Genomic DNA, 20,938 nt, shown 5'->3' with positions numbered 1-20,938 from the left:
GCCACACAGTTTTCACAATCACACAGTCATACCATGTAAGCTACATATTATACTATCATCTTCAAGAATCAAGGCTATTGGGTTGCAGTTTGACAGTTTCAGGTATTTCCTTCTAGCTATTCCAATACACTAAAAACTAAAAGGTGTCATCTATATAGTGCATAAGAATGCCCTCCAGAGTGACCTCTCAACCCCATTTGAAACCTCTCAGCCACTGAAACTTTATTTTGTTTCATTTCTCTTCCCCATTTTGGTAAGAAGATCCTCTCAATCCCATGATTCTGGGTCCAGGCTCACCCCATGAGCCATGTCCCATGTTGCCAGGGAGATTTACACCCCTGGGAATCAGGTCACACATAGGGGGAGGACAATGAGTTCACCTGCCGTGTGCCCAATGTTCTTTTAATTCATCCTTGTGGTGGAGACTGGGGGTGGGACCTTTTGGTTAGGCTATTCCAACTGAGACGTGACCCAACCCGTTCAAGATGGGTCTTAACCCTTCACTGGAGTCCTTTATGAGAGGATACAAAGACATTTTGGAGACAAGCTGAGAGAGAAACACCCTGAGACATTTGGAGACTTCATTGAAACCAGAACCAGGAAAGAAGGACCAGCAGACGTTGCCATGTGCCTTCCCATGTGACAGAGGAACCCCGAATGCCAGCAGCCTTTCCCCAGAGAAGGTATCTGTCTCTCAATGCCTTAATTTGGATGTTTTCATGGCCTTAGAACTGTAAATTTGTAACCTAACAAATTCCCATTGAAAAAGCCAACCCATTTCTGGTATATCACATTCCAGCAGCAAAACAGGGAGTAACAGGGCACCTTCTGCAAGAGCACATGCAAACTAGAGGCCAGAACTTAACTGCATTGGATGGGTTGCCTGGGGAGGGATGGGAGCTGGGGACAAGGATGAAAGAATTTCTGAAAATCTTCATGGAGTGCTCAGACACTGTTGCAAGTGACTTATGTTTATTAACTCATTAGCTCATTGTACATTCTCAACAGCTCCATGATCTCATAGAGCTTACATTCCAGTAAAGAAGGTAGGCCTATGAGGTTGCCCCTGTTATCCTGTGTAATAGATGAGAACACTGAGCCACCAAGAGTATGTGAATGAATGAATGAATGAATGAGAACAAAGAGGTCCAGGCTGCCTCTGAGTGACTGTTGACATGCGGGTGGGAAGGAGGTGAAAGAAGCTTCAAATGCCAGGACTAGGTGTATTTTCTTGCCCCCACTCCACGCACTCCCAGCCCCAGCCTGCCCCCATCAAGGTGAGTGTCCCAACCTGCATGGCCAGGTACAGGCGCCCGCAATGCCAGCACCCGCCAGAGCCTGGCTGATGATGACAACATGATGGATTGGGAGCTCAACACAGCCCGGCGGCTAGAATGACAAAAAGGAAGGAGTGATAACTTTCCCCGTCCCCCATCTATTTTTATTTCTCTCTGAACCGTGAAAGGCAGGGTTCTAGCACGTTACTCTCACTGGCTGATGGAGACTTGAAATGTTCCCAGTAGCTTATCAACGTCCTGGTCCTGAGTTTTGGGAGTGGGAGGAGAAAGGCTGGGCTGGGGGCAGGAAGAGGAAACTTGGCCCACCTGGGTTCCGGACCCCTCTGAGTGGGGTACAGGAGAGGCCAAGGGGGTCTTGAGGGAGAAGGAGCCCCAGATCTGAGGCTGTAGTTGACTGACATGGGCCTCAGCAGATCCGCCCAGGGCCCTGGCACCTCATCTATAACATAAGTGGGGCCATCCCAGCCCTTCTGGTCGCTGGGACGCAGGAAGGACATGTGAACCAGCACCAACATCATGGCTAGTCCCCAAGTCCAATCAGATAACCTGAGACAGAAATGTCCCTGGGTGTCCTCAAAGGATCTTGGGGCCCTTGCTCCCTGGTCCTTCAGCCACCTGCTGTTTCAAAGGCAGACTCCCCAAATTTGGGGTGGAGCCAGCCAAGGTACAATCTGTGGGTCTCCAACCTCCAGCCCTGAGAACTGGACAAGTCATTGTTCCTGTCCGGCCTCAGTCTCCTCATCTGTCCAATGGGGACAGTAATGTCCAAGTGCTGGGCATGGTGGTGAGAGGCTGCCGGCCTAAAGTAGACACTCAGCAGGGCAGTGGTCATCGTCATCTTGCAACACACTCATCCGGCGAGTGAGGCACCCAGAGGGCAACATCGAAGGAGGCACTGGCTGGCAGGGTCCCCTGAGTGCAGGTCGGCACCCGAGACTGAGCACCTCCTGATCTCTCTAGTCCCAGCCTGTGAGTCCGACTGGGACCACTGACCCCAAAGGGTGACCAAGGATGACAGTGGACAGTTCCCGTTGTTTATTTGTTTGCTCGTTTTATATTGTGGAAAAATATATATGACACAAAATTTGCCATTTTTACCACTTTTAAAGGTACAATTAGGGTGGCATTAATTATACTCACAATGCTGCACAGCCTTTACCACTATCTATTTCCAAAATTTTCCATTACCCTAAACACCCCATTGTTTATTAAGTGCTTACTGTATGCAGGGCTCTGCGTGTCCAAAGGGTCTGGACCTTCTGGCCATCCTTCTAACAAGCCCCTGCGTGGCAGAGGCGGGGATCTTCATGACCACTTTACGTGGAAGAATCTGGGTGGAGCTCAGGAAGGCTGCGCCATGGCCCAAGGTCACCAGCCGGTAGTCAAGTGGCAGAATCCAGCTCGGAGGCAGGTTTCAAGGGATTCTAAAGCTCAGACCCTGTCTGCTGGGCTCTGCCATCCCTTGTGCCCTGGCTCGTGCCAGGCTTGCTTCCTTCCAGGGCATGTGGGGATGGAGCGAGGGGAGGAGGGGGCCCTGCTGCAGCCATCCCTATCCCCACACTCCCCCACCTCTGAACTGTCCAGGGTCCCTCCCCTGGGCACCCCAAGTACTGCCCCAGAGCCAGAGAGGAGATGGGGGCTCTTAAGCCTCGGCAACCAGTGTTGAGGTGACTCGGGCTGCCCTGATGCTGTTGGCAGGAGCCTGAGTGGAGCAGGATCAGCCTCTGGAGGCAGACAGGTCTGTGGTGTGGTCCCCCACCTGCCCAGGAGGGGGCAGTCAGGAGCTAACATGCCCATGGATCGGGCTGGCTCTCTCGCTCACTGCGCCCTGCTGATTTCCTCCTTAGCGCATACTATAATCCACGGGTGTCTCCCTCATAGCTTGGTGCCTTCCTTTATCGTCTGTCTCCTGTTCCAACATCTAAGCTCTGGGCAGGCGGGGCCCAGGGCATGCTCTGTGCTTCCTATCTATAATAGGTAGGAATGCGACAAAATTTTGCTGAACAAGAAAGTGACCCGATGAAGGATGTAGGGATTATATCCAATTATAGATGAGGAAGCTCAGGGGAAAAGCATTTGAACCCAAGACTTCGGAATTGCACGCCCCGTACTATGTTCCCTCTCTGCTGGGCTGCCTCTTGGGAACTTTGCTTGAGAAGGGATGGTGCAGTCTAAATGGGTGCATGCAAATGAAATGCAAATGACAATGCAAATATCACTCGGGCTCTCTTACACAACATCACAGCCTCTGGGAGAAATCTCTTGCAAACGGCTCTCTGAACCTCTGCTGCAAGCTGGTCCCTGCAATAGCAGCTGGGATGGAGATGGGAGCACAGAACCCCAGAGGATGGGGTGGGGGCTGGGCCGGTTATGACATTGGAGCTGCAGAGCCAGCCGCCCCTGTAATCTAAGGTCTTTGGGGTAGCACTCCTGCACCCAGGGGCTCAGGGCCCACCTGTCCCATTTTGCAAAGAAACCAAGGCACACAATGGAGACTGAAATCAGCAGAGCCGAGATAAGGACTCTGGTGTGATGGTAAGAATCAGAGTTCTCGTCCCCTGTACCAGGCTTCACACACATGGTCTGTTTGGGTCCTGAAACAACCCTATGCAAGAAGAATTTGCGTGCCCATTTTACAGATGAGAAAAACTGAGGCTCAGTGAGGTTAAATAACTTACCTAAGCCTATAGAGCTAGCAAGTGACTGCAAAGCTGCCCTTCTGAGCCTCTGCCTGGCACCGCCTCATCACCCCTTCATCTCCTTTCCCTCCTACGCATGTGTACCCATGGTGTTCCTTGAAGTGCCCTTTCCATTCCCTCCTTTGTTCTAAGACCTTGCCATCTTTCCAGCCTGGTAGAAGTCCTTCTCCTCCAGGAAGCCCTCCATCATGCCCCCATTCTCTGAGCTCCTGCAGCAGGGAGAGGCTATGCCTGCAACTTCTTCAGCCTCCATCTGAGTCCAAGCCACTGTCATCTCTTGCCTGGAAGATGATCCCTCCTGTCACCTCTCCCCTTCTCACTCCATCTTAGCCACAAGGACCTACTTTCTGTTCTTCTGACCCACTGGGCCATTCCTGCCCCTGGGCCTTGGTACCACCTGTTCCATCTGCCTGATGCCCAGTGCCCCTGGTCTTCTGCTCGGCATCTCGCAAGTCAAGGCTCAGCTTGTAGCTCATCCCTGTGGAGCAGCTCCCTCCTCAGCTGCTCCTGACCTCATCCCTCTGTCTCCCTGCTCACAGTCCTCAACCATGTCCCTGGTGGTCAGCTTCCTGGTTTCTTGTTTGTTCCTCTCCCTATAAAGTTCCATCCATGGAGGGAAGTAACCTGTCTCTCTTGTTCACTGTGTATCCCCAGCACAGAGGAGGCACTCGATAACTATGTGTAGAAGGAATTAATAAACCGACTAATCAATTAACCAGACAACTGACCATGAGTGGAAGAGGCTCTGGGTCCAGAGGCACCGTGGAGGGCCACTGTCTCTATCCCGGGGAGCCACCGGGCACTGCCCTGGTGTGGGAAACTGAGTCTTCCATGTTGCCTGAGGCATATCTAGGGTGGTGGCTTAGAACGCTAAGCCACAGGCCTGCATGGAACGCTGTGCGGGCCTGCCCTGTAAAGATAAGTGTCTTGCGACTATGACGACAAAGTTTACCATTGTCCTAAACCTAGATTGTTCCTTCTGATATGCAACAGGATGTAAACATAGGTATCTGGTGGGCTCTCCCGAGCCTGAGGACATTTAGCATATACTCCCCGATCTTCTGAAATACATAACTGGAGCAAAGGTGCATTATTGTCCACTTAGCACGAGATGCAGTGGGCCCCCTGCTCCCTTAATTCTTAACTTTGTGTCTGTGTCTCATTCCTGCGCCGCTCTGTCAGCAACACCCTGGCATCAGTCAGTCAGCGAGGTGCTCATTCAAGAAACACTCGCTGGGCCTGATCACACCCTGGCATCAGTCAGTCAGCGAGGTGCTCAGTCAACAAACACTCGCTGGGCCTGATCACACCCTGGCACAAAGACGTAGTGAGGAGCAAGAAGACGTCGCCCTGCCCCTGAGCTCGGTGTCCAGAAAAGGAGAGCCAGTGAATGGCGCTGAATGAAGACACCACTGCAACTGCAGCTGCCCCGAGCCCAACTTCCCAGGCCCTGAGACCCCCAGACGGGGTCACATTCATTCCTTCACTACTGCTCGCTGGGAAGTGGTGATGTGATTAGCTGTGCAGACCTGAGTTCAAATGCTGCCTCTGCCACTTCATAGGAGCAAGACCTTTAGCATTTGCCTAGTTCTCTGGGCCTCAGCTTACCCATCTGTGAAAGGGGATGACAGTGAAATCTCCCTGGTAGAGAAAAGTCGCTCCTCCACTTACTACGGAGTGGCACATCTGTGAGTCTTGGCTCCTAGGGGTGCCAAGCTGGGCCTTGGGGGTTCTGGGCCAATGACACTGCTACCCTCAGGACACTTCCCCACAAATGACAGAGCAACAGAGGACTGTGAAGCCCTGGGATGAGTGTCAGCCCGACACAAGTGCGGAGAGCTGTGGGGCCTCCAACCCAGTCCCGTGGGCCAGAAGAAGTGCCCAAAGCCGTTAAAATGGGTCAAATCCCTTCCCCCACTCATCTCATTTTTCTTCCTTTAATAAAAATTTTCCCCCAGAGATCTGGCCTGAAAGCAGAAGCCTGGATGGGGGTGGGCCTGGCAATTGTTGGCTCAGCTCCTCCCTGCTCCCAGGTCCCCCCATCAGCTCTGAGACCCCGAGGGAGGTGGCAGCCTGACTTTTCCTGTCTGCTGAAAGTCCAGAGTCACCTCTAGCTGGTGACAGGGAAGGAGGAGGGAGGAGCCTCTCCCTGGATCCAGGGCTGGGGTCCTCCTACTGGCCCACACAGATCTTCCCGGGCCTGGACTGCTCAGGGTTAGGTTGACTCCCAGATGGCAGGGCCAGTGGCAGAGGCCTTATCCTGCAAGTCCCATAAAGAGAACAGAGGGAGATGGGGTGCTCCCCTAGAAGTGGGGAGGGGGACAGGCAGCCTCCCCTCTCCTCAGCACACACTGAGACTCCTCCTCAAAGCACAGTTGAGAAACGAATTAATCCAACTACCTCCCTGTACAAATGGGGAAACTGAGCTCCAGGAGGCAGGGGGAGGAGCAGCTTGCTCAAGGTCACACAGAGACTCCCCTTCCTGGTGACCCCACCTCAGGGAACCCCAGCACAGCAGGGAGCAGCGCCAAGCTCTGGATGAAATGGCCGGGAATGAGCAAAGCCTGGCAAACATGATCCCCGGAGCCCCCTCGGGCAGCGCCCCTCGCCCCGCTCCACCCCCATCAGCTCCTGGGACCCGGCTGTGCTCAGGCCTTTGGCTCTGCTGCCCCCTGGTGGTCTCCGGCTTCAGTCTCCTGCTCCAGGTTCCTGACTGCTGTCGGCCAGCCAGGGTCCTGTCCAAGGGGACAACTAAAACTTAAGAGGATGAGGAACAGGGAGGGGGGACAGCGAGAGGGAGTTGAGGCAGCCACAGAAAGCAGTTGAGGCTTGGCCTCCTCCTTCTGCAGTCCCCCACCCACCCACCCAGGCAAACCAAAAGCTATCCTACAGAAGTCAGCATGGGGGTCAGGAGAACATCATGTTTCTTTGGACCCAGACAGAGCCAGATTCCAGTCCCAGATTGCAGAGCCAACAAATTCTTGGCCACTGCTCCCACCCAGAGGTGGAGTCTTCTCCGTGTCCTCAAATCTGAGCTATCCTTGGACAGAAGTGATGCTGCATAACTTCTGAGGCTGGATGGTAAGAGATCTGCCACTTTCACCTTTGCCTCTTAGAACAGTCCCTCTTGGAGTCCAGCCACCATGTTACCTGGTAAAGAGGCCACCTGGAGGGAAACTGAGGCATTCCAGTAGACAGTCACAGCTGAGACCCCAGCCAAAATCCAGCACCAACTGCCATCCACATGAGTCAGCCATCTTGGCTGTTCCAACCCCTGCCTAGCTTCCATGCAGCTACTGTCTAGCCAACACCATACAGAGCAGAAGAACCCCTAACTCAGCCCGGTCATCCTACAGAATCACAAGAGAGAATAAACAATGGTGGTTGTTTTAAGCCACTAAGTTTTGGGGTGTAATGTTATGCAACAACATAACAAATCAGGGCTCCACTCCTTAGCAGCTGTGTGACCTCGGTTTGTCACTAGCCTCTCTGAGCTTCATTTTCTACATGGGGTAGCAATACCAGAGTAGTTGTGGAGAGTAAATGAGAGGATATGTGTAAGGCATGGAGCACTGAGTACCTGGAACCCACTAATAATAACATGCATTGAGCACTCATCTGGTGCCATCATTTAAAACATCACAGCAACTCTCTGAGGTAGATATTCAATTTTGCAGATGGAAAAACAAGTTCCCAATTCACTATAAGGAAACTAAGGTATGAGAGGATAAGTAACTTGCCCAAACTCACTTACCTGGTAAAAAATCCAGGATTCAAAGGCACATAGTAGGCACAAAATAAAAGGCAACTATCATCATTGTCACCATCATCACCATCACCATCATCTTCATCATCACCATAATCATCATACTATTGTCATCACCATCATCACCATCATTTTTATCATCACCATCACCATTATCACTGTCACCATCACCTTCAGCATCATCACCATTACCACCATCATATTATCATCATCACCATCATCACCCATCATCTTCATCAAGATTGTGCCAGTTTGAATGTATTACGTCCCCCAGAAAAAGCCATATTCTTTGATGCAAACTTGTGGGCAGACGTTTCAGTGCTGATTAGATTGGAACACTTGGAGTGTTCCATGGAGATGTGACCCACCCAACTGTAGGTGATAACTCTGATGAGATAATTTCCATGGAGGCATGGCCGCAACCATTCAGCATGGGCCTTGATTACTGGAGCAGTATATAACCTCAGACAGAAGGAGCGAGCTTGCTACAGCCAAGAGGGACACTTTGAAGAATGCACAGGAACTGAGAGAGGAACTGCAGTTTACAAATACATTTTGGAGATGGCCCTTGAAAGCAGACTTTTGCTCTGGAGAAGCTAAGAGAGGATAAATGTCCCAAGAGCAACTGGAAGCGACATTTTTGAGGAGCTGAAGCCTGGAGAGGAACGTCCTGGGAGAAAGCCATTTTGAAACCAGAACTTGGAGCAGACGCAGGCCACATGCCTTCCCAGCTAACAGAGGTTTTCCAGATGCCATTGGCCATCTTCCAGTGGAGGTACTCAATTGTTGATGTGTTACCTTGGACTCTTTATGGCCTTAAAACTGTAACTGTGTAACCAAATAAACCCCCTTTTATAAAAGCCAATCCATTTCTGGTGTTTTGCATTCCAGCAGCATTAGCAAACTAGAACAACCATCATCACCACTGCTACCATCATCATCATCAACCTTATGCAGTGTGACCAAAAGAACTGGCTCTCTCAGAGAGAGAACAGCCTCTCTCCACCCAGGGATGCCATGCCTTCTGAAGCAGATGGGTCCTCAGCAGTGGGATGAGGTGCACAGAGCTGTCCTCCTCCTCTTTGAAAGCTGTCCTTAGGGCACAATGACCAGAGCAGAGTGGTGAGTCTTCACCTAACACAGTATCCCCTTCTGGGCAGAGCTCCTTGAACCCGTGGGGATGGAAGCCAGGTTGTGGGCGTTTTGAGTTTCCTTCACCACATCTGAGCTAACTGGAGCCCATGGGCCTCAGGAAGTTGTCCCTCGTCCCTTGCCCTGCCCGTCTCCCTGACAAGCCTTGGAGGAAGATGAAGCTTTCTCCAATTATTGGTCCTTCCTATGACAAATATTTCCTGAGCCCCCATGAGGGTCATGTACTCTGCTGGTCTCTGCATCTATACAAACAAGATGAGAACAAGCTTTGGAATCAGACAGGCCTGTGCCAAAGCCAGACCCCTTTAATTCCCAGGTGTGTGACCGTGAGCAAGTCACTTAACCTTTCTATGCCCTAGACAATGAATAGATCACCACGTGTGCACAGCCCCTTCCAAGGCACCTCCAGGCCCTCTCTGCAGCCCCCTCCCTCGGTGGTATCAGCATCTACGACCAAGCCTGGAGTGGACTGGAGAGCAGGGCTGGACTCAGGATCTCATGAACCCACGGGTCCTGCCCTCAAGATCCATGGCTAAAAATCTGGGCAGGCTGTCAGTCATGGACGGGCCTCCCAAATTCTCTAGACTGCTTTTCCCGCGATTCTCAGGTCTGAACTGCACCAGGCTGCAGAGAAAGGATGAGCTGTCAGTCAGGGATCACTGGAAAAATGGGTCTGCCTGTGGCCCCTTCCATGGCCTGGTCCGTCGCTGAGGCCTTGCCTGGTGGCCACCTGTGCAAGTCATTGAAAAAACTCAGGAACCTGCCATCAAAGACACAAGACTTCAGAGAGTCGGGTTCAGATGCCAGGTACAATCGTAGGAACTTTCCAGGTTTATATTCAGCAAGTGTCTATTGAGCAACTACTATGTATCAGGTACTTTTCTGAGCACTTGGGAGACATCAGTGACAAAAACAAAGATCCCTGCTGTTTTAGAGCTGATTTTTTAGCACAGAAAGAAAAAAACTAAAATAATAATAATAAATAAGTAAATTATATACTAGGTGACAAGCACTATGGAGTAAGAAAACCAGAATGGTAAGGGGCTAGGGGGATTGCAATTTCTAATAAAGTGGTCAGGGTGGGCCTCATTGAGAGGAGACATTTGAGCAAAGACTTGAAGGAGGCAAGGGAAGACATGAAGTCAAGCAGACATATGGGATGGAACAGCCCGTGCGAAGGCACTGAGGCAGAAAAGAGCTGCCATGCTCCAGAGCTGCAAGGAGGTCAGATGATGCAGGGGAAGCGGCAGGAGACAAGGGCCTTGTAAGGCCTTTGGCTTTACTTTGGGGTAGGAGGAGGTGCGCTGTGGGGTGTTGAACAGAGAAACCACAGAATCTGACATTTAAAAAGCCATCCGCTCTCTGCTGCCTGCAGAACAGAGACTTGGAAGGGGGCAAGGCTGGAAGCAGGGAGAGCAGCGAGGAGGGTGCCTGGCAATCCAAGTGCAAGATGATGATGGCTCAGCCCAGGGTGGTTGCGATGCAGGTGGGGAGATGCGGTCGGATCCTGGACATGCTTTGAAGGTAGAGCACTGACCAGGAGTCCCCGACAGACTGGATACTGCTTCATTTCAGCTTCATGGCCCCTCTGAGAGGAGCGAGCTGAGTCGACAGGGCCGAGAACTGAAGTCTCTTTCTCTCCAGGCCGCTCAGGGAGATGGCAGTCACACAGCTCTGCAGTGAGTGGGGCTGCCACCAGGGATAAGCTCAGGGCCTCGGGCAGAAGGCGGTCAGGGGGCCGGCACCTGCCTGCCCAGCACCCCATAAAGCGAGCTGGAGCATGAATTGATGGTCCATTAATAGCCTGGAGCTCAAAGCAGCCATGTCCTCTGCAGTTTATAAACTCATAAAAACGCCATGGTCATGGCCACATATCCCTGCCTCCTTTAGCTGAGAATGGATGGGTTATCCTAGGGGAAGAGCCAACAGGGGCCTGAGCTGGGGAACAACTGGACTCTCTGCCCCTCCCCACCTCCCCTCTCAGCCCCGTCCCGAGGAGTAAGCCACTGGCCAGGCCCCCTCTGTCTCCTGGCTCTGTCACCCCTTCCCCACTCTCCAAGCTCCTGGTGGGGAGTGCTGGAAGGGATGGGGGAAGGAAACATCTGATGAGCACCTGTCACATGCCAGGCAGTGGCACCTTCCATTATCCCCGTGATTATCACAGCATCCCCATAAGGTCAGCCTCACAGGCCCCATTTTACAGATGGACAAACTGAAAAGCTCAGAGCATTGAAGGGATTTGCCTGAGGCCCCTCGACCAGCAAGACCTGAATCCAGAGCATTGGGCTCCTGGGTCCCTTCCCATGACCCCCGCATTCTGCAGCCACCTGCTGCCCCCGGGTCACTGGTGCCTGCTCACGGGCATGGCTAAACAGCAGCACGTGGGCAACGACGAGGGTGTGCCAATGCCTGCCACGCAGACCTTATCCTGCCCTGGCACGACTTCAGCACGTGTTTACAGGGGCACCGCAGCTTCCAGGAGACTCCAGATCGTGTTGCCTCACCTGTTTTCCCGTGGGCATCTTTTCTCCACCCATTCATTCAACAAATCTATCTTTGTGCCCTGACACTGCTGGGCACTCTCTCCTCCTCAGGCACAGTGCCAAGTCTGTATTGATTCATTTAACCCTCCCAACAATTTTACGAGGCGTACAGTATTTTCTGCAGTTTACAAATAGGCACCAGAAGGTTAAGTCATCTGCACAAGATCATGGGGCTGGTAAGTGGCAGAGCCAGGCTTTGAACTCACCTCTTTCCCATCTGAACCCCCTGGACTACCAGGCCTCCCCTCCCATCTCTAGGCTTCACTACCCTCCGGAACGGGACCCCCTATCTGTCGAGCTCACCCCCGTGTACCTGGAGCAACGTTCTAAGTAGCGCAGGCATCCAAGACGCGGAAAGCGCGATGGGGTGCACGAGCGCCACCTGGTGTCCTAGCGCAGTCCTGCAGCGCGGCGCGCGCGAACAGGGCCGGTGGGGGGCTGGGCTTTGGAACCCCTGAGCCTAAGACCCTTCTGGACCACTGCACTTTGTGCTACATCTGCACACCGTCTGAACTAGTATTTTCTCTATATAGTTTTCCTAAAATCAACTCGCTTGTTTTTCTTAGCCGTGTCTGAGGCAGTAATTTCTGAGAAACCCCAAGTCTCAGGTGCTAGCTGTATTTTTTCCTTTTACACTTCAAAGCAAATGTTAACTACACAATTTCAAAAATTATATTCATGTACCACGGAAAATCGTCTCCCCACTGCCCTTTGCAAAGCACTGCTCATTCAGGAGCTCACGCCCTCATTCACTGAGTCAGTCCACAGGGTTGAGAATCTTCTGTCCACAGAGCACTCTGCCCCAAGATGAAGTGTCGGGTGAAGCAGGCACAGCCCCTGTCCCGGCAGAGCTAACGGAGGCAGACATTAATCAAAGAATCACAAAAATAAATATAAGTACAAGACCCAAAATTGCTATTAAATTATAAAACCAGTTAGCTATGAGGAAATACAAGACACTGGATAGAACCACAGTAAGGGGAGTCATCTTGGTCAGGGCAGTCAAGGAGGGCTTCCTGGAGATGGTGGTGCTTGAGCTGAGACTTGAAGGGAGAGCAAAAATTCACAAGGTGAAGAGAGAAGGGAAGGGAAGAGGATCTCGGCAGAGGACCAGCATTTGCAACATACCGGAAGCAGGAGGGAGCCTTTCCCAAGAGTTCTAGGTCTATGCCGTGGTGCTTGTCCAGGGCCAAGACACACATTCTGCCTGTGTCACCTCCTTCCTTTGGCTTTCTTTCTCCCGGCTCCAGCCTAACTCACCCACCCACATACCCAGCACTGCCAAAGGCTTAGGTCTTTTTTTTTTTTTCCATTCCGGTAGCCCTGTTATTTTGCTGTCAAGATCCCCATTTGCAAAACAAGGATATCGGATTTCAGAGATGTCAAGTCACTTTTCCAAAGTCACACAGCTTGGTGGAGCTGGGATTTGCACCCAGACCTGATGCTCTCTCACTGCATCAGTGTGCCTCTCAACAGTGTCCCAACTCTTACTCCCATGGCCTTAGAATCAGGAGACCTGGGAGCAATGCTTCACTTAGCACAAATGTGCTGAGCAACTTCGGATGGGTCACTGCCCCTGTCTGAATCTCAGGATCCTCATCTGTAAAATAAGGGTAGACGATGATAGAAATAATATGCAAAAGGCCTGGACACTTGACCAAAGAAGATATATGGATAGTACATAAGCACATGAAAGAGGCTCAACCTCATTAGTCATTAGGGAAATGCCAATTAAAACCCCAACAAGATACCACTACATGCCTATTATTCAAATGGCTAAAATTAAAATGACCAATCATATCAAGTGCTGGCAGGGATATGAAGAAACTAGAACTCTCATACATTGCTGGTGGGAATGTAAAATTATACAACCATTTCAGAAAAGCTTAGCAGTTTCTTAATAAGTTAAACTCACACCTACCAGGTGATCCAGCCATTCCACTCTTGGATATTTACCCAAGAGAAGTGAAAGCATGTGTCCACACAAACATTTGTGCGTGCTCATTGCAGCTTTATTTGTAAAAACCAAAAACTGGAAACAATCCAAATGTCCATCAACTAGTGAATGGATAAATAAAATTGTGGTTTATCCATATAGTGAAATATTATTCAGAAATAAAAAGGAACAAACTATTAATATACACAGCATGCATGAATTTCAAAATAAATTATGCTGAAGACAGTAGACAAAATGAGTACATTTTGTATATACTGTGTATGTGTATATATGTGTGTGTGTGTGTGTGTGTGTGTGTGTATCTAGAACTCTAGAAAATGCAAACTGTATTGGCAGAAAGACCACTGGTTGCCTGGGTGGAGGGGCAGCTGGGAAGAGGAGGGGTTACAAAGGGGCACTAGGAAATTTTGGGGGTGATGCGTATGCTCATTATCTTGATGACAATGATCAGTGTGTCCATATGTCAGAACTTTAAAAATTGTGCACTTTAAATATGTGCAGTGTATTGTATGTCAATTATATGTCAATAAAGCTGTTTTTTAAAACAGTCTGGTATGAAGCACCCAGAGACCAGAGAGACAACCCTGAACCAGAACGGCTTGAGGGAGGCCCCCAGATATCCTCAGTGGCTCCCAGGCCCCATGCAACCTCACCTCCACCACCAAGCACTGGATTCCAGAAGGAGGATTAGAGCCTAATTAGCCCAACCCCTTATGGTATAAAAGGGGAAACTGAGGCCCTATGCACTGCACTGCAGCTGATTCTGGCTGCAACACAGTAGGAAAAGGGTCCTCCAGAGAGTCCTGGTCTCAGCCAGGCCGTGGTCACAGTCATTGTTGGTGGAAAGTCGCATGACCCAGAGGTTGGCATTGACCTGGGCCAGGGGCATCAGTGCACTCAGCAAGTGACCGACGCAGACCTGGACACTCTCTGAGCATGAGGGCTCAGGCTGCAGCCTTTGAGACCAGACAGACCTGGGTTCACATCCTGACTCTGCCTCTTCTTTAAGCCATGGCCTTGAGCAAATCACATGACCCTTCTGTGCTTCAGTGTTTCATCTGTAAAATGGGGGAAAGGGAGCCAGATGCTTTCTTAGGATGCTTTCATTAATAGTTACAGGAAACCCAACTCAATCTGACTTAAACCACAAAGGGAAGTCATTGACTCATGTAACTGGAAAGTCCAGGGTTGGGTGTGATCAGGCAAGGCTTGGTCCAGCAGCTCAGGGATGTCACAAGAAACTAGTTTTTTCCATTTCTGTTCTCTGCCTTTTGAATTGTGGGCTTTCCCCTAAAGCTGGCAACCAACGTGGTCCCAAGATGGCCACCAGCAATTACAGAGCTCTAGGTGTCCTGGTCCACCCACTGCGGGAACGAGAGGACATCTTTCTCCCTGCATCTCCCACACAAGTAGAGAATATGTTAGCATCCTCCAATGGACAACACCTTTGCCCAGGCAGGTATAGGCATGAGGTGTCTGTATCCCACAAGGTTCTGGGATTGGGGCTGAGGACAGGGGGTCTAAGGACTGGCGGGGAGCAGGGAGGGAGGTCGGGAGCAGTGACCATGGCTGGCCATATCTCTAATTAATCCAAGAAGGCTCCTTAGAATCATCAGGGATTTCCAAAGTGGGGTGAGGAAGATGGCTGAGCCAGACAGAAACCACTCTCAGGGTTTGCGGTTTTAAAGGTGTCAGAGAGGATATGTTCAGAGAACGGAAACTAGTATATAAGCTTAATGTGCATCCTTGGGCAGTTTTATTCTAAATTTTATTTCATTTCATTTTAATTTAATTTTTGAGTATAGCTAATACATTGACATGGTTCAAAAAGCCAACAGCATAAAACTGTAGACCATGAAGATTTTCCGTCCACCTCTATCCTCATCCGCCCAGTTCTCACCACCTCCTCCCACAGGTAACCATTGTTCAGCATTTCTCATGTAACTTTCCAGAATTTCTTTAAGCATAGCCACCTAAGTAATGATTTAGATTGTTGGTTGTCCTTCTTTCAATATAAAATGTGAAATATTAAACTCACTCTTTTTTTCTCTTACCCATGGTATTCTATTGTATGGATGGACCATAATTTAATTAACCAGCCCCCCCCCCTTATTGTTGGACAGGGATTGTTCCCCGCTAATGCTATTATAAACAATGAGGTGATGAATAACATTGTACAGTTGTCCTTTCATGGGTGTGCAAGTGCTTCTGTAGGATAAAGTCTCAAAGAGGAATCGCTGGGTCAGAGAGAACCTGCATCTGAAATTTTGATGGATTTTGCCAAGCTGCCCCCCTCTGCCACTGTCCCAGGGCCTTGCCACTCTCACTGCACCATCAGCAGCCCAACAGAGTGTCCAGTTCGCTGACATCCTCACCAGCAGAAAGTGTCATCTTACCTTCAAATTTCTGCCAGCCTGATAAGGGAAAATGGCACGTGGCTGTAGTTTTCATGGATATTGATCTTCCTGTGAGTGAACTGAACTTCTGTTCTTATGTCTAAGAGAATCAGGATTTCCTTTTCTATGAATTGTCTGTTTATATCCTTTGCCTATTTTCATGTTGAGCTGTTGGACTTTCTCTCTTTTTGTTGCTGGGAATTTTTTTTTATTAGAGACATTGTTAGTTTACAGAAAAATCATGCACAAAATACACGGTTCCCTTATACCACCTTATTACTAACACCTTACATTAGTGGGTAATTTGTTACAGTCAATGAAAACACATTTTTATAATTGTACTATTAACTATAATCAACAATTTACCTTAGAATTCACTGTGTTGTACAGTCCCGTGGATTTAAAAAAAATTTATTCTAGTAACATATGTACAACTTAAAATTTCCCCTTTTAACCACATTCAAATATATAATGCAGTGTTGTTAATTATGTTCATGATGTTGTGCTACCATCACTACCATGTTGGCCCTTTGTCTCTGCTATGAATTGCAAATATTTTTCCCAGTTTGCCATTTACCCCACTGTGCCCCTCTCCCCATTACCATGCCCCTCTCCTCCAAGGGACCACTCTCCCCACTTCTATCATCATAGATGAGTGCTTCCTGTTCTTGAGCATCATCATTTGAATCAAATGTATGTACTCTTTGGTGTCTAACTTCTTTCATCAACACTGTTTGTATGATTCTTTCTTAATGTCACACGTGGCAGTAGGTTTGCTCATTTTCGTTACTGCCTAGTTTTCCATTATATCATTATATAACAATCGTGTTTAACCATTGTGCCAGTTTGGATATATTATGTCCCCCAGAAAAAGCCATGTTCTTTAATGCAACCTTGTGGCGGCAGACGTATTTAGTGTTGATTAAGCTGGAACTTTTGGATTGGGTTGTTTCCATGGAGACGTGACCCATCCAACTGTAGGCGATAACTTTGATTGGATTATTTCCATGGAGGTGTGGCCCTGCCCATTCAGCCTGGACCTTGATTGATTTACTGGAGTACTTTAAAAAGAACCACACAGGTTCAGATGCTTGCTGCAGCCAAGAGAGACGTTTTGAAAATGGCCGTTGAAAGTTAACACTGACATTTTGGCAAATGCCATTTTGAAACACATCCTGGGTGCAAAGGGAGAAGGCACCAGCCACGTGCCTTCCCAGATAACAGGTGCTCCAGACACCATTGGCCATTCCTCTGTGTACATACCCTATTGTTGACACCTTAGCTTGGACACTTTATGGCCTTAAGACTGTAACTCTGTAACCAAATAAACCCCCTTTATAAAAGCCAATCCATTTCTGGTATTTTGCATAACAGCAGCATTAGCAAACTGGACCAACCATTTTTTTTTTTTCCACCATTCCTGGTTTACTTGGTGTGTTTTAGTTTCCTAAGCTGCTAAGGCAAATACCAGGAAATAGGTCAGGTTAAACAATGGGAATTTATTTGCCCATGATTTGAGGCTGAGAAGAGGTCCAAATCAAGGCATCAGCAAGGCGAGGCTTTCTCCCCGGAGATGGTGACTTCTGGACTGGCTGCTGGTGATCCTTGGTCCTGGGATCCTCCGTCACACTGCTGTGCACTGTGGCTTCCCTCTTGGCCTCTCCACTCTCTTCCAGGTTCTATTGAATTTCAGCTGCTTGCTTCCATGGCTTTCTCTCTGTGTCTCTGAATTTCATTCCGCTTCTAAAGGACTCCAGTAATAAGATTAAGACCCATCCTGATTGGGCTGTGTCACACCTTAACCGAAGTAACCGCATCAAAAGGTCCTACTTATAATAGGTTCACACCACAGGAATGGATTAGATTTAAGAACATGTTTTTTCAGGGGTACACACAGCTTCAAACCACCAAATGGTGTTTAGACAATATGACATTTGGATAGTTGGTGGCTTTATTTATACGTAGATCTTTCTTTTTATATGACATGATAATGCATACTCCTTTGATACATGTAGAACACACAAGATCCTTTAGAACAGATATGCACGAGACATGCAATAATGGATTTCCACCCTGGAGTCCAGGATGGTTTGTTTGATGGGGATGGGGGGGGGTGTGGCTGGACTAGGCATGTGGGGCAAAGGGACCAGAAGGTGTGTAGCACACAGGAGCCACACCTGCTTCTGGTTTGAAGGGCAGCTGCAGCTTGTGCAACACTGACAGTAGTGCTTCTGTTTTATACTAACCAGTTTGGGACTACACGAGATAAATATCATCTCCAGCATCTGGATATAGCTACAGGGTTTTATGAACCATTCCTTTTTCTAAGTTTAGGGAATTGGCATTTTTCCTAGGTTATCTCAATGTTGCTGCTTTAATTCCAGATCAGATGAAAAGGACAATATGCACAACCCCCCACTAAAATCCCAATGTAGCCTAGACAGTGAAGTGGTACATCATTAGAAGGCTTTAAAATTGCAGCTCTGAGAACCATGGGAGCTCAGGTCTGGACTGTAGACATCGTCTAGGGCCAAGAGAGTGGGCTCACTCATGCATGTGGAAAAGTGAATCTGTCCCAACTTGGAGAGGGCGGGCTTTCCACCCTGTCATTCAGGAAGAGTGCTGTCACCCCATTGTTCTCCGAGCTTGGAGCCTATGACCTGGGGATTGTGTAGAGTCTGGCTACCACCTCAATGCTTGTTGAGAGTGGAAACTGCCCCAGTATTCCAGGAGAGTCTGGACATCATCCTGATGTTTGAAGAGGGTGGAGCCTTCACCCTAGTGTTTGGGGAGAGCTTGGCCCCTGCAAAAGTACTTGGAAAGGATGGGGCTTCACCCCATCAGGCCCGGAGGACAAAATGTTGTTTCACAGGTGACATTCAGACCTTGAAATCTAATGCAATATGCCCTGCAGGATTTTTTTCATGAATTACAACAAATATATCACACTAATGCAAGGTGTTAACAATAGAGTGGTGTATGGAACTCTATATTTTATGTATCTTATGCATGATTTTCTGTAAACCTACAACTTCTCTAATAAAAAAAGAGGTATGTTTTCTTACTCAAAAGCAATACATTTATTAGAGAAAAAAGAAAAACAAATAAGCAAAAGGAAACCCAAAAACACTGAAAAATCTCACCTTTCTAAAAACAGCTATTAACATCTTGAAGTATATCCTTCCAACCTCTCTTTTCTTCTTTCCTCTGCTAGCAAGCCCCCTTATGTTCTTTTTCTTTCCTTTTTTTTAACCTCATGTAATCCTAATATATGTTTTGAATGCTGCTTTTTAAAAAACATATTTATATTAAAAATGTCCTTCCATTTCTATCCCATTTTTTTATGGAAAAAAGAATTGCGGCTCTTTTTAGATCTCCCAAAGTGCACTTTCACTGTTCTTCAAATGATCCTCTTCCTCGGAAGTTGGAGGCACCTTCACAACATCCAAGAAGCCATCCTGTTCTGGATGCAAGGAACACTAAAGAAGACATCATCTTTTATTCCATAGAGACCCTCAATCTTAATCATGGTGGAAATTGAATGCACCTACCTAAGATTCTTCATCATACTTTCTGTCAAATCTGTCACAGACAGCCCAACATCCCAAGAGGTAGAGAATTTCACTTTGATCACCTCTCAAGCACTGTCAATCACCTGTTTGTGAACCACTTTCCACTGGTCCTTATCTGTATCATTGCCTAAATCAGTGTGCAGATGTTTCAGGACGTCCCCAGCAACATTTACTCCACTCCATATATACACTCTAGAGTCTCCTGGTCCCCGAGGACCCAGCCACGACCTCATGAGGAAATGGAACCGGGCTGAATCCAGATTGCAACCACTTCCAATAACACGTTTTTGGGGAAACCCACTTATTTTCCACTGCATTGGAAACAACAAGCAACTTTCACTCTGGGCTGCATTTTACAACATTAGGAATGATGAATTTAAAGATGTTCATGTTCAGCTGGACCAAATTAAGATGGCTTTCTCCTTCTCATTGACATGTCCCTACTGTGATAATAACCAGCTTGGAGTTTGCAGTCATATTATAGTCTGTGCCAGAGACAGTTTTATTGTTCTGAGGAAAAGTCTGCCATGTTGGAGACCCATCATATGTCCTTTCAATTTATCTTCCATGACATCAGCAAGAGCAAGTTCATCTACCAAGTGCTTCATTAAGATACTGATGGCACAAGCTGTGCCAACAGCACTAACCCTAATAACTATTACCTTATTCTGGGGGGTAGGGTCTCCCTTAAGAAGATTCTGAATCAGCTGATCCTTGAGAGTTGCCATGTTGGACTTGGAATGGAAAGGAACTGGGACTGCATGTAGGGCAGGCGTTGGCAGCACGCAGCAGTGGGATACAGATGTGGCGGCAGCTCCAGGACTCAACTATTCTACTTAAAGAAGAAGAAGAAAAAGGGAATCTTGAGCAAAGGACATTGGGGAGATACATTTTGACTTGGGAAATAAGGCCTCAAGCTTTGCACACTCTTAAAAGGAAGGGGTAGGAAGCAAAACCAAGGGTCAGCTCAAAGAGGGTTTAAGCAAGATGATAAAATTGTTGAGCATGTCCCATGTAACAGATGTTTTGCTAGATAGCTGGGTGCTTTTCGTGTGTTATCACACACCAGGTTATCAAGAGAAAAAAGGGAGACTGAATTTTGCCTAGAGCTGGCCCTGCTGGGGGTACTGTGGACTCTTCCGTTGTATCTTTGATCCAAACCTTAAATCCTCTTTTATTCTCCAAGTAAAACTGTGTATACAGACTGTTCTACTTCCTCCTCGATTTTTTTAGAGAAGCTGTGGTTTTACAGAACAATAATGCATAAAATATAGGAACCCCATATGCCTTAGGCTGAAGAAAGAAAAAAGAATTATAATAAGTGAAAATAACCTAAGAGACCTCTGGGACACCAATCAAGCATACAAATATATGCATTATGGGAGAAGGGAGAGGGGCAGAAAGAATAATGGCAGAAAACTTCCCAAACTTAGCAAAAGACATGACCATTGACATCCAAGAAGGCCAGGGAACTTGAAGAAAAATACACCCACCACATATTGATCAAACTGTCACACGCCAAGGACAAGGAGAGAGTTCTGAAAGCTGCAAGAGA

At 48.3% G+C, this 20,938-nt stretch overlaps 1 pseudogene; it reads right to left on the bottom strand.

Annotated features, from left to right (window-relative positions):
• Positions 1 to 19,448: 19,448 nt before the first annotated feature.
• Positions 19,449 to 20,111, bottom strand: LOC119514583 (annotated as a pseudogene).
• Between the last annotated feature and the right edge of the window lie 827 nt (positions 20,112 to 20,938).

The sequence above is a fragment of the Choloepus didactylus genome, chromosome 2 (assembly GCF_015220235.1).
Source record: "Choloepus didactylus isolate mChoDid1 chromosome 2, mChoDid1.pri, whole genome shotgun sequence".
NCBI classification, from domain to species: domain Eukaryota; kingdom Metazoa; phylum Chordata; class Mammalia; order Pilosa; family Megalonychidae; genus Choloepus; species Choloepus didactylus.
Note: the sequence above shows the minus strand (reverse complement) of the source record. Positions and strands in the feature narration are given on the sequence as shown.